Below are 10479 nucleotides of genomic sequence, written 5' to 3'. Positions count from 1 at the left end.
AGCTCAAAACCACAGAATGAGAAATTTTAAATAATCCCTACTGAAGAGTGGAGGGCAACATAATTGAATAGGTGAGCATTTTCACAAGAAATGCTGATAAATCATCAGAAAGAGAAGGTGTTTTTCAGCACTGCAGACAATTTGGGGAAAATGTGTGAATATTATTTTAATGTTGTGCATATAATATTTCTACACACACAGCAGAACAGCTTTCAAAAACAATAGGACCCAAACTAGCTTACATCATCATTCTGTCATCTTCCATTTTATCCTCATGACTACAACCCTATGATATAGGTTAGGTTGAGAGAGAGCAACTGGCCCAAGGTCACCCAGTAACCTTCCATGGTAGAGTGGGAATTTGACCCTGGGCCTCCTGGAATCATGAAGGATAAGTCTATCAATGGCTACTGCAGGACTTACGGCAAGGGCTTTTGGCAGTAATAGGGGTGCAGGGCTGGCTCGCTCACTAGGCGAACTAGGTGTTTGCCTAGAGCACGCCGGCCCTTAGTGGCACCAAACGGCACCCACCCTCCCCCCACCAAAAGCCTTCTCCCTGACCGGGTGACTCCTGACCACTGCCGCTGGAGGAAGCCACCCAAGCCTGAGGTGGTGGCGCTGCTGCCTGCCCGCCTTCGGGGTTTGGAGGCGGTTCCAGATGGACCCAGGCGGCGGCAGCGGGGTGAGGTTCGCCCCATGGCCAGGGCCTGCAACAGGTCCGCAGGCAGGCGGGCAGATGGGCGGCGATGGAGTCACCGCCAGTGCCACTGAGCGGGCCAGTGTGGTTGGCACCCTTCTGGTGGCCGCTCTCCAGGCCAGAGGACGCAGGGTGGTCAGATTCTGCCCAGGAGGGCTGGAGCCTGAAGCCGAGGGAATGGGGGTGGCACTCTCTCCCCGCCGGGGTCCTCGCCAGTGCTCGGACAGGCAGTGCAACCCAATGGGGGGGGAGTGGACGGATCCCTCCGAGGGCCGGGCTTCAGCGAGGTGCAAGGAGTAGCCTGGAAAGGACTCAGGAAACTGCGAACATGCTTGGTACGTGCAGGGAGGGGGATCAGTGATCCACTTCGAGCCGGGGACATTGCGGGTGGACAGTATTTGGGTGAGAGGGCGCCGGAGTGGGGGAGGGAGGCGGAGGCCAGCCGGACTGGGATCTGGTCTGGCCCGGAGGAGCTGGAGGAGTGGAGGGGCAGCCCTGCTGAAGTGTCCGGCAGCCACCTCTTGCCACAGAGGTGCATGTTCGTTGCCTCCTGAATGTCGGGGGAAGAAGCAGGCGTGTGCGAGGAGGAGCGGGTGCTGGAGCTAGTGGCATAGGGCTAGTGGCATTGCGGGGGGCTGCGCATGGGGGGAGGGGGCGGCGCACAGGGGGGCGCCAGAAGGGATCCTGCCTAGGGTTCAAAATAAGCTAGGGCCGGTACTGTAGGTGTGTAGTGGGCGCAGGGGTCTAAGCAGAGGTTTGACCCTTGCGGTGGCTGAGTTTTGTTTAGAGAAATTCTGTTGCAGCTCGGTAAGCACCTATCAGCAACCCTGTAGGGTGCAGGGGTCTGTCAGGATCATCACTGCAGTCTTGCGGCCAGGGATGAGATGGGCAGACTACCTTTTGGAGTGCCTTTGATGGATACTCTACCCAGTCCATGTGGCTGTGGATGGGGGATTGTCATGGCATATTCCTGGGCTGGGCTACTCGGATGCAAGCTGCTTACAGCAGGCTACGCCTCGGGGGCCAGGTGCATTGCCCGTCTTATGGTAAGGGTTGGGTTTGGGTTTGAGTGACCCCAGGCCTTGACCATGCCGCTTCATACTTTTAGCCCTTGCCTTTGTTGTTAATAAATAACGTGGCCTTTAGTTTCCCGACTACCGTTGTATGACTCTTTCTTCCATCTATGGGGGCAAAAGTCTATCAATGGCTACTAGCCATGGTGAATGAGGGGAGCCTCCACATTCAGATGCACTAATCCTCTGAAACCCAGAGCCAGGAGACAACATCAGGGGAAGTCTCTATATCCTGTTGTTGGCCCTCCAGAGGAACTGGTTGGTCACTGCGAAAGACAGGATGAGGGACTAGATGGACCATTGGTCTGATCCAGCAGGGCTCTTCTTATTTTCTTAGGGATTCTAGTCTGATTCTCTAGCCATTACATCATATTGAATCTATTGCACTTTATTCATAACCCCATGGCCACTCATTGGACAACACAAGGGGTTTCAAATCATGAGCCCCTCGATTATTTAATTAAAAGAAAGACGTCACTGCGATACTGCATGCTGAAAAATGTGATCACATCCAAACGGTGTGTGCGATTAATATCTTGGGGATTTTTTTTAAGGCTTCTTGGTATTCAGTTTAATTTTCTCCTGCAGCAGAACCACAGAAAAAAGTTCACAGACAATTTCACTCACTTGGAAATTGTTTTGCTTTCATAGCTTCCTGTTCTCTGCCTGTTCATACGTTGTTGTTGTTGTTGCTGCTGCTGCTGCTGCTGCTGCTGCTGCTTAGTTGCAGCCAACTTATGATGACTCCATAGGGTTTTCAAGGCAAGAGATATTCAAAGGTGGTTTGCCATTGCCTGCCTCTGTATTATGACCCTGGTATATCCCTTAGAGGTCTCCCATCCAAATACTTACCAGGGCCAGCCCTGCTTAGCTTCTGAGATCTGACAGGAGCCAACTAGCCTGGGCTATCCAGGTGAGGCCTGTTACTACTTTTCTTTTTCTTTTTTAGGTGTATAGCTAAAATGTTTTAAGTGATCACCAAAAATGTGAAAAGCAAAACATGTGTTTGCAAATATGTGGAACGGGTATTGGAGAAGTTCATATTTTCCCAGCTTTTCTTTATGTGTCTTGCATTCCATTCCCTATAGTTCATTTTTTATACAATAAAAGAAAGGAAATCTAACAGCGTGACTATTAGATGTTCCTTTTTCTTTAAGCTGATGCATGAATATAAATAATGCTATGTCACTCTTAAGCATGTGCAACTTCGTTATGTGAACAAAAATAAAAGAGAGCCATCTTAATGCATTTTTTTATAATGGTTCATCCATATAGTTATATCTATACCTTTACTTACCATTTCTGGAACATTCACACACACGGTACAATCTGCAATAGATCTGTACATGAGTTCATCTTGATTCCTAATGGCAGGAAGATTCCCCTATTCATAACATATTTTAATCATAAATTTTCTATGAACCATGGAATGTTTTCACTTGAAAAGCGCATGAAACCAGCACATGCTGTGAAGAGTGATATAGCCAAGGAAGACCTAAGGCAGATGGTGTAATGTTACGTGGAGATTAGAGACAAGGGAATCTTAACATGGACTCTGAAGACATTTATGTATCTTCTATAACATCATTTATATATTTCATTTTTACTGGTTGGAAGGAGAAGACGGAATAGTATTGCATCCTTCAGTTAGAAAGAAAGAAAACCAAGCAAGCAAGCAAAAATATTTGGAGTCAAGATTTAAAGGCCTACTTCAAAGTATGTAGTCCTATACATGCCAACATAGAAATATGTTTTATTGAAATCAATGGGACTTACAAACAAATGTATATCAGACCAGCCTCCTAGGGCTGCAATCCTAAACCCACTTCCCTAGGATTAAGCCCCACTGAATAAAATGGAGCTTACCTCTGAGTGGATTGGTTTAGGATTTCTTTCTAGATATATTATCCTGGATACCAAAAAAACTCTCCCTACCCAGAATAGTATGTAATTAGTCAAATATTTCTATCCCACTAATAGTGTATTCAAGGCAACTAATGATCCATGATAGTTAAAATACACCAAACCCAAAGACTACAGAGATGAAAATTAGGGATATGCAAAAATAATTATAAATTCAGACATGGAGAGTCAGGTTTTTTTCAAACTTGAGTCAGTTTCTTGAGTAATGGAATTAAATCTATTCATGTTAGATTCTAAGCAATTCAGTACTAGTTAATCAGTGCAATAGCTGTTTCCATTGGTTTCAATGGGGTGGGATAATTTGGATGCAAACACATTGAGTGGAGAAGCATTCGTTTGTTTTAATGCTTTTACATGAAAGTCAAGAGGCACTGAGACTGACACCTGTCGGAAATTGATCCTCGCATCTCTCAGTCTGCATCTCAGATTATTCACATCTTGTCTTATTTGCCCATGACTTTTCTTACCAGGGGAAACTCTTGTTTCAGCCCCCTCCAAAGCCATGTGATCTGCCTACTTGCCAATGTGTTAAATCAAAGGCTTTGCCCCTGACTAACAGAGACATCTAAGAGAATGAAATAAATCATGCAAACATAGGACCCCTGCTCAAATAGAAACAGCCTTCCTAACGTCAATGAGATGATGCAATGATGAGTAAATGTTCTGCCTAGAAATGTCAATTGAATCAATCATCTTTGGCAGTAATATTGGTAAATTGTTCTGCTTGGATAATTTTCCTGTCATCAGTTGCCTGGGTTACTGAAACTGCTCAGCGTGGCCCCAGAATGGTCAGATCAAAAGATTTCTAATCATTTCTGAAGTCAGAAAAAATACTGCTTAGATCTGGAACATTTTACAGTATCAAAGAATGGGTATGACTGTGGTCAGATCTTTTTCTTTTTAATTGGTTTTTTAAAGACTACAAAACTACAACAGAAAATATGGGGAACAAAGCTACATCTAGAGGGAGAAAGAAAATAGACCCACAACTAAGTAAAAACCCAAGAGTAGGAGATCATACATCAGCTTAACACCATGCTATTTTTAAAAAAAGAAAGCTACTAAACATACAATGAACTTAGTCAGTTATGCTAAATTAATTATTGTTTATCCATCCCTTTAACTGTTTAAAGAAATTCCCAGAGAACCCCCAAGTTATTTCAACATTTTTCCGGGCACAAATCAGAGTCCTTCAGCCCTTATTTATTCTTCTCTTTTCTAATCCTCAGTCTATATGGGCTTTTGGGGGCAGCCGCCCCCTTTTCGGAGGGAGAGTCCTCGTCTGAAGACCCTGAGCCCAACTCACCATCTGATTTGCTTTCTTCCTCCCCTTTACCCTCTTCTGGTTCCCCGAGTTATGTTCGCAGAAATTCGCATGCTTTAAAAACAGAGTCAATCTTTTCTTTTTTTGTCGTTGAACTTGAAAGTGACGCCTTCTGGGGTTAACCACCTGTAATTAATGCCATTTGTTTGTAAGAAAAGGATTAATTCTTTATCATTCTTTCTGTTCTGTCTAATATCAAATGGAATATCTTTTAAGATCCTAATGTTGTTGCCCCCAATTTTCAAGGGTGTTCCCGAAGTTGCTTTCAAAATAGTATCTCTCACATGTCTCTTCAAGAATCTGACCACTATCTCCCCAGGCAGATTATTTTTCTTGATGTACGATGAATAGGACCTGTAGATCACATCCATCTCACTGTAAGGGTATTCCACTGTTAAATCTGTCATTGGGGCTAATGCTTCACTCAGCTGACCCGAATACTTTTCTGCGCTCTGGTAAGTCTCTCAAAACAGTTTTAAACGCTTATTTTTCCACTCCCCCCTCTTTCCTTCCGCGTTCGTCTATGCATTTGGGAGGGCCCCCTCCCCTGCTCGCTTTCTCGTCGCTCTTTTTAGAGGGGGCAGCTTCTTTTTATATCTTCATGCTCGCTTCACCCGACTCACAGTTCATTGTTGGCCATTCGGCCTTGCTCGTCACCATTTATTTTGCCCAATCTCCAAAACTTGTCCCAGTCAAAACTTGTCCCATGCGGTCACTCAGCGGCAGGACCGATGTTCACCCGAATACTTTTCTGCGCTCTGGTAAGTCTCTCAAAACAGTTTTAAATGCTTATTTTTCCGCTCCCCCCTCTTTCCTTCCACGTTTGTCTATGCATTTGGGAGGGGCCCCTCCCCCGCTCGCTTTCCCGTTGCTCTTTTTAGAGGGGGCAGCTTTTTTTATATCTTCATGCTCGCTTCACCCGACTCACAGTTCATTGTTGGCCATTCGGCCTTGCTCATCACCATTTATTTTGCCTGATCTTCAACACTTGTCCCAGTCAGCCGCACTTGTACCATGCGGTCACTCAGCGGCCACTGTAGTCAGATCTTGATTAATAGAATTCTGACTGCACATTCTTAATAAGATTAAACTTATTAACCAACAAAAACAAAACAGAAAATGGCTAGAAGCCTTTTACCGTGGCTCCGGGGGGGCTGTGACCTGTCGGACCCCCTCTCACACGCTGGTGTGCAGTTTACATCCCCGGGACGTCCGGGAGATGTGTCTGCCTGCATGTCGCCATAAACTGGAAACTCCACTGTAGTCAGATTTTGATTAACAGAATTCTGACTGCACATCCTTAATAAGATTAAATTTATTAACCAACAAAAACAAAACAGAAAACCAATTAGTTCAACATAAAACCAGAAGCCAAAAGATCACAAATCATGCATTGAAATAGTAGTTCTTAGGATAGTGTGGAAGGACCTAGCCAAACACTGCAGAGCAAGACCTTCACTAGCTTTTAAATCTCTGAGCAAGAAGACCTGTGGTGGATCCTACCCTTCTTGTACCACTCTACTAAGCAAAGTTTAAAGCTGTACTCCAACCTAAGGAGCATCCCTCCACCTTATGCTTCTTCCATTGGAGGAAGAACCACATAATTTAGAGGAAGCCTCCTTAAGGTTCCATTGAAGATGGTTGGAATCCTCACCCCTGTCACTTGCTTCTCAGTTACCATACCAATGATGATTGTACTGACAGCAGCAACTCTGTTGGCAATATAAGCATGCAAGGAGATTGATATAGGCAGAGAAAGTCCTTCAGATGTCCTATAGATCTCAAACTGGTTATGGCATTAAAGAGTTAAACTAGTGCTTTGTGTTGGCAGAGTTTAAACATGCAGAGGAACAGAGCACCAGTTTGGTGTAGTGGTTAAGTGCGCAGACTCTAATCTGGGAGAAATGGGTTTGATTCCCCACTCCTCCACTTGCAGCTGCTGGATGACCTTGAGCAAGCCACAGTTCTGTCAGAGCAGTTCTTGAAAGAGCTCTCTCAGCCCCACCTACCTCAAAGGGTGTCTGTTGTGGGGAGGGGAAGGGAAAGGAGTTTGTAAACTGCTCTGACACTCCAAGTGAAGGGTGGGGTATAAATCCAATCTATTTTTCTTCTTCTTAAAAAAATAACTTGGTTTATTAAAGAAGAGATAAACTCTGATAGGAGAAAGGCTTAACTAACTGCCTAACTGCTGTGAGAGACAGGAACAAAGGGAGAGGGCTCAATTAGAACAGGAAGTCTCCAAAGAGCCAATCAGGAGACTGGAAGGACATAATGTGAAATTATGGGAAGTTCCTAATCTAGCTATGCTACCTAACAGTCCATCAGCTGTCCCCTACAGGCTGTTCTTCTGATCTTCTTCAAGTAGATGCACTATAGACCTTGTATATTCCAACAGCCCTTCTCAAGGTCTATTGTGCAAGTCCACAAGATTCATTTTTCTTTGTAGAATTTCAACCTTTTCATGTGGAAGGGGCTTGGTAAGAGCAGCCACAATCATGTTTTCAGTAGAGCAATATTTTAGTTCCACAATCCCTTCCTTTTGCATGCCCTTTATAATGTAGTGTTCTATATCTATATGTTTAGTTCCTGAACTAACTCTTTCTGTTTGTACAAGTTTTATACATCCCTGATTATATTCAAAGAGTTGGACTGGTTTGGGTTCTTCAATGGTAAAGTCCTTCACTAATTGTAATACCGACTTTAATTGTTTACATTTTTCTGCAGAAGATACAAATTCTGCTCCTGTGGACAATTCAGTGACAGTCTCTTGTTTTCTGCTAGTCCAGCTGATATCTCCATTTCCATAAAAGAATAGGTATTTGCTGATTGTTCCTGTCTGTGATATCTCCTGTCCAATCTGCATCCATGTATCCTACCAGTCTGGGGCTGTCATCTACTGGTAACTTCAGTTTTAAATTAATTGTAACATGGAGATACCTGAAAAGTCTTTTCACTGCATTCCAGTCTCTTTTACTTGGTGACTCAGCCAGGGCCAGCCCGAGGTTTTTTTCCGCCCTAGGCGGGGCTACCTTCTGGCGCCCCCCCCCCCACCGCACGTGCCCAATTACGGGCGTTGCCAACCTCCCGGCGGAGTCTAGCTTGGCTGCATCTGTCCATCCATCCTGAGCCCCGGCACCTCTCTGTTTAGCCAGCCCTGGCTTGGCTACCACCACCCTCTTTCTCTCTCTCCTCCCTGTGCTTCTGCCTTGAGCCTCAGCACCTCTCTCCTCCCCTCCCTCCCAGGCCACCTGCTCACCTGGCGCACCCCTGACACGCCACCAACGCCTCTCTGCCTCCTGGGGAGGCACAGTTCAGCGCCCCATCCAGGTCCTGCTGCCCCAATCCAGGATCCGGTGCTCTAGGCAAATGCCTAGTTCGCCTAGCGGGTGAGCCTGCCCTGGACTCAGCCTTTCTGCATAGTATGCGTACAGCTGCTGTGATATCTGGACATGTAAGTGTACTTATGTATAACAGTCTTCTGACTGCTTTCCTGAATGATTTATTGTTGGCTGGGGTTCTTAATTTCCCTGTTGTTTTAAGTAGTTTGTCTCCATAGGTGTTCCCACTGGCTTGGATTCTTTCTTCTGCATATGGTTAAGGAATTCCAGAATCTTTTGGTTTTCGTTTAGGAGATAACTTCCATACTCCTCTCTTTCTGTTTGTACTCCTAGATAGTAATTGATGTTACCCAGTTCTTTTAATTCTACTTCTTCACTTAGATGTTTGGGTATTTCCTCATCCTCGTAGTAAACAATCAAGTCATCCACATAGGTAAGAATATAAGTACATCTGTTGTTTCTGCATCTTAAATATAGACATTCCACTGCTTTATCTTGTTCAAATATTTCTATTGTCAGCATTTGATGGAGTTTTTCATTCCGGTGCCTTGCAGCTTGTTTGAGCCTGTATACACTCTTTTGTAGTTTGTGTACTTGGTCTCTAACTGTGGGCTGTTCAAATCCTGGTGGTTGTTCCATATAAACATGTTCTTTCATTTCCCCCATGTAGGAAGGCCAAGTGTTTTACATTCATTTTCTTTGTGCCACTATACTTAATAGCATCTTTATTGAAATGTGTCCTACTACAGGTGCAAGTGTCTCATCATAGTCTTCACTATATTTCCAAGCAACTTTGGCAACTAATCTCACTTTGTACCTTTGTACTTCTCTTTCTGTGTCATAGTTGGTCTTGAAGACCCATTTACATCCTACTGCCTTCTTTCCTGGAGGTAGAACATGTTCATTCATTTCCCCCATGTAGGAAGGCCAAGTGTTTTACATTCATCTTTATTTTTCTGTCTGGTCAGCAGGCATTCTTTTTATGTCTTCCTGTGTGAAAGGTTCCATTGCAGTCTCTATTTTGGTCAGGTAAGAGAGTTTTCTTGGTGGTACTCCCTTGTTGAATCTAGCCGATCATCTAACCTCTGATTCATCATCCTTTTCTGATTGTCTGTGTTATCTCTGGGTTCCAAGGTGGTTGATTGCATTGCTTCTGGCTGATGCATTTTATTTTCTTCAATCATTTTGGATTCTATAGGGTTCATTTTTTCCTGTAGTTTTAGATTTTTCCTTTTTGTCTATGTAGACTACGTTGCAAATTCATATAGTTTGTGTTTTTGGATCAAGGGTTCTTACATCCCAGAGGTTATCTAACAAAAATACCTTGCTGAGTCCTTAAATCCACTTTTATTTGGGGGTGTGAGCAAAGGCTTTTGACCCAAATACCCTTAGATATTTCATGTTGGGTTTCTGCCCATAAAAGGTAAAGGTAAAGGTTCCCTTGCTCAAAAACCAGTCGAATTCGACTCTAGGGTTGCGGTGCTCATCTCCGTTTCAAAGCCGAAGAGCCAGCACTGTCCGAAGACGTTTCCGTGGTCATGTGGCCGGCATGACTAAACACCAAGGTGCACGGAATGCTGTTACCTTCCCACTGAAGTGGTACCTATTTATCTACTTGCAATTTCTTACTTTCGAACTGCTAGGTTGGCAGGAGCTGGAACTAGAGACAGGAGCTCACTCCGTCATGCGGCACACTCAGGTCTCGAACTGCTGAACTACCGACCTTCAACAGCCTGCAGTTCAGCATCTTAACCACTTGACCACCACAGCTCCTAAAGACTTTATCTCCTCATCGGGGAATCGAACCCCGGTTTCCCGTGTGACAGGTGGGGATACTTACCACTATACTAACGAGGAACTGCCCATACCACAGTTCATATGGCGTGCTCTTGGCACCTTTTGTGGGCAGTTTGTTATGTAAATAAGTGACTGGGTTGATGGCTTCTCCCCAGTATTTCTCTGGTAGATCCACTTCTAGTAACTTCCATCTGCGCATTTCTGTCGGGGACCGGTATTTCCTCTCAGCTATGCCATTTTCTTCAGGTGTTATAGGAGTGTGTTGGCGTTCAATAACTTGTTCAGTTAAATACCTTTTTATGTCATGTCCCACATAATCTCCTCTGT

The 10479-nt window shown here is 44.6% G+C and overlaps 1 non-coding gene across 1 annotated transcript; it reads right to left on the bottom strand.

Moving 5' to 3' along the window:
- Positions 1-10140: 10140 nt before the first annotated feature.
- TRNAD-GUC lies at positions 10141-10212 on the bottom strand. The gene has a single exon. It is a non-coding gene; the product is annotated as a tRNA-Asp (tRNA).
- Between the last annotated feature and the right edge of the window lie 267 nt (positions 10213-10479).

Source organism: Gekko japonicus, unplaced genomic scaffold (genome assembly GCF_001447785.1).
Source record: "Gekko japonicus isolate JY-2015 unplaced genomic scaffold, Gekko_japonicus_V1.1 scaffold994, whole genome shotgun sequence".
NCBI lineage: Eukaryota > Metazoa > Chordata > Lepidosauria > Squamata > Gekkonidae > Gekko > Gekko japonicus.
The sequence above is the reverse complement of the archived record's forward strand: the minus strand, read 5'-3'. Positions and strand labels throughout refer to the sequence as shown.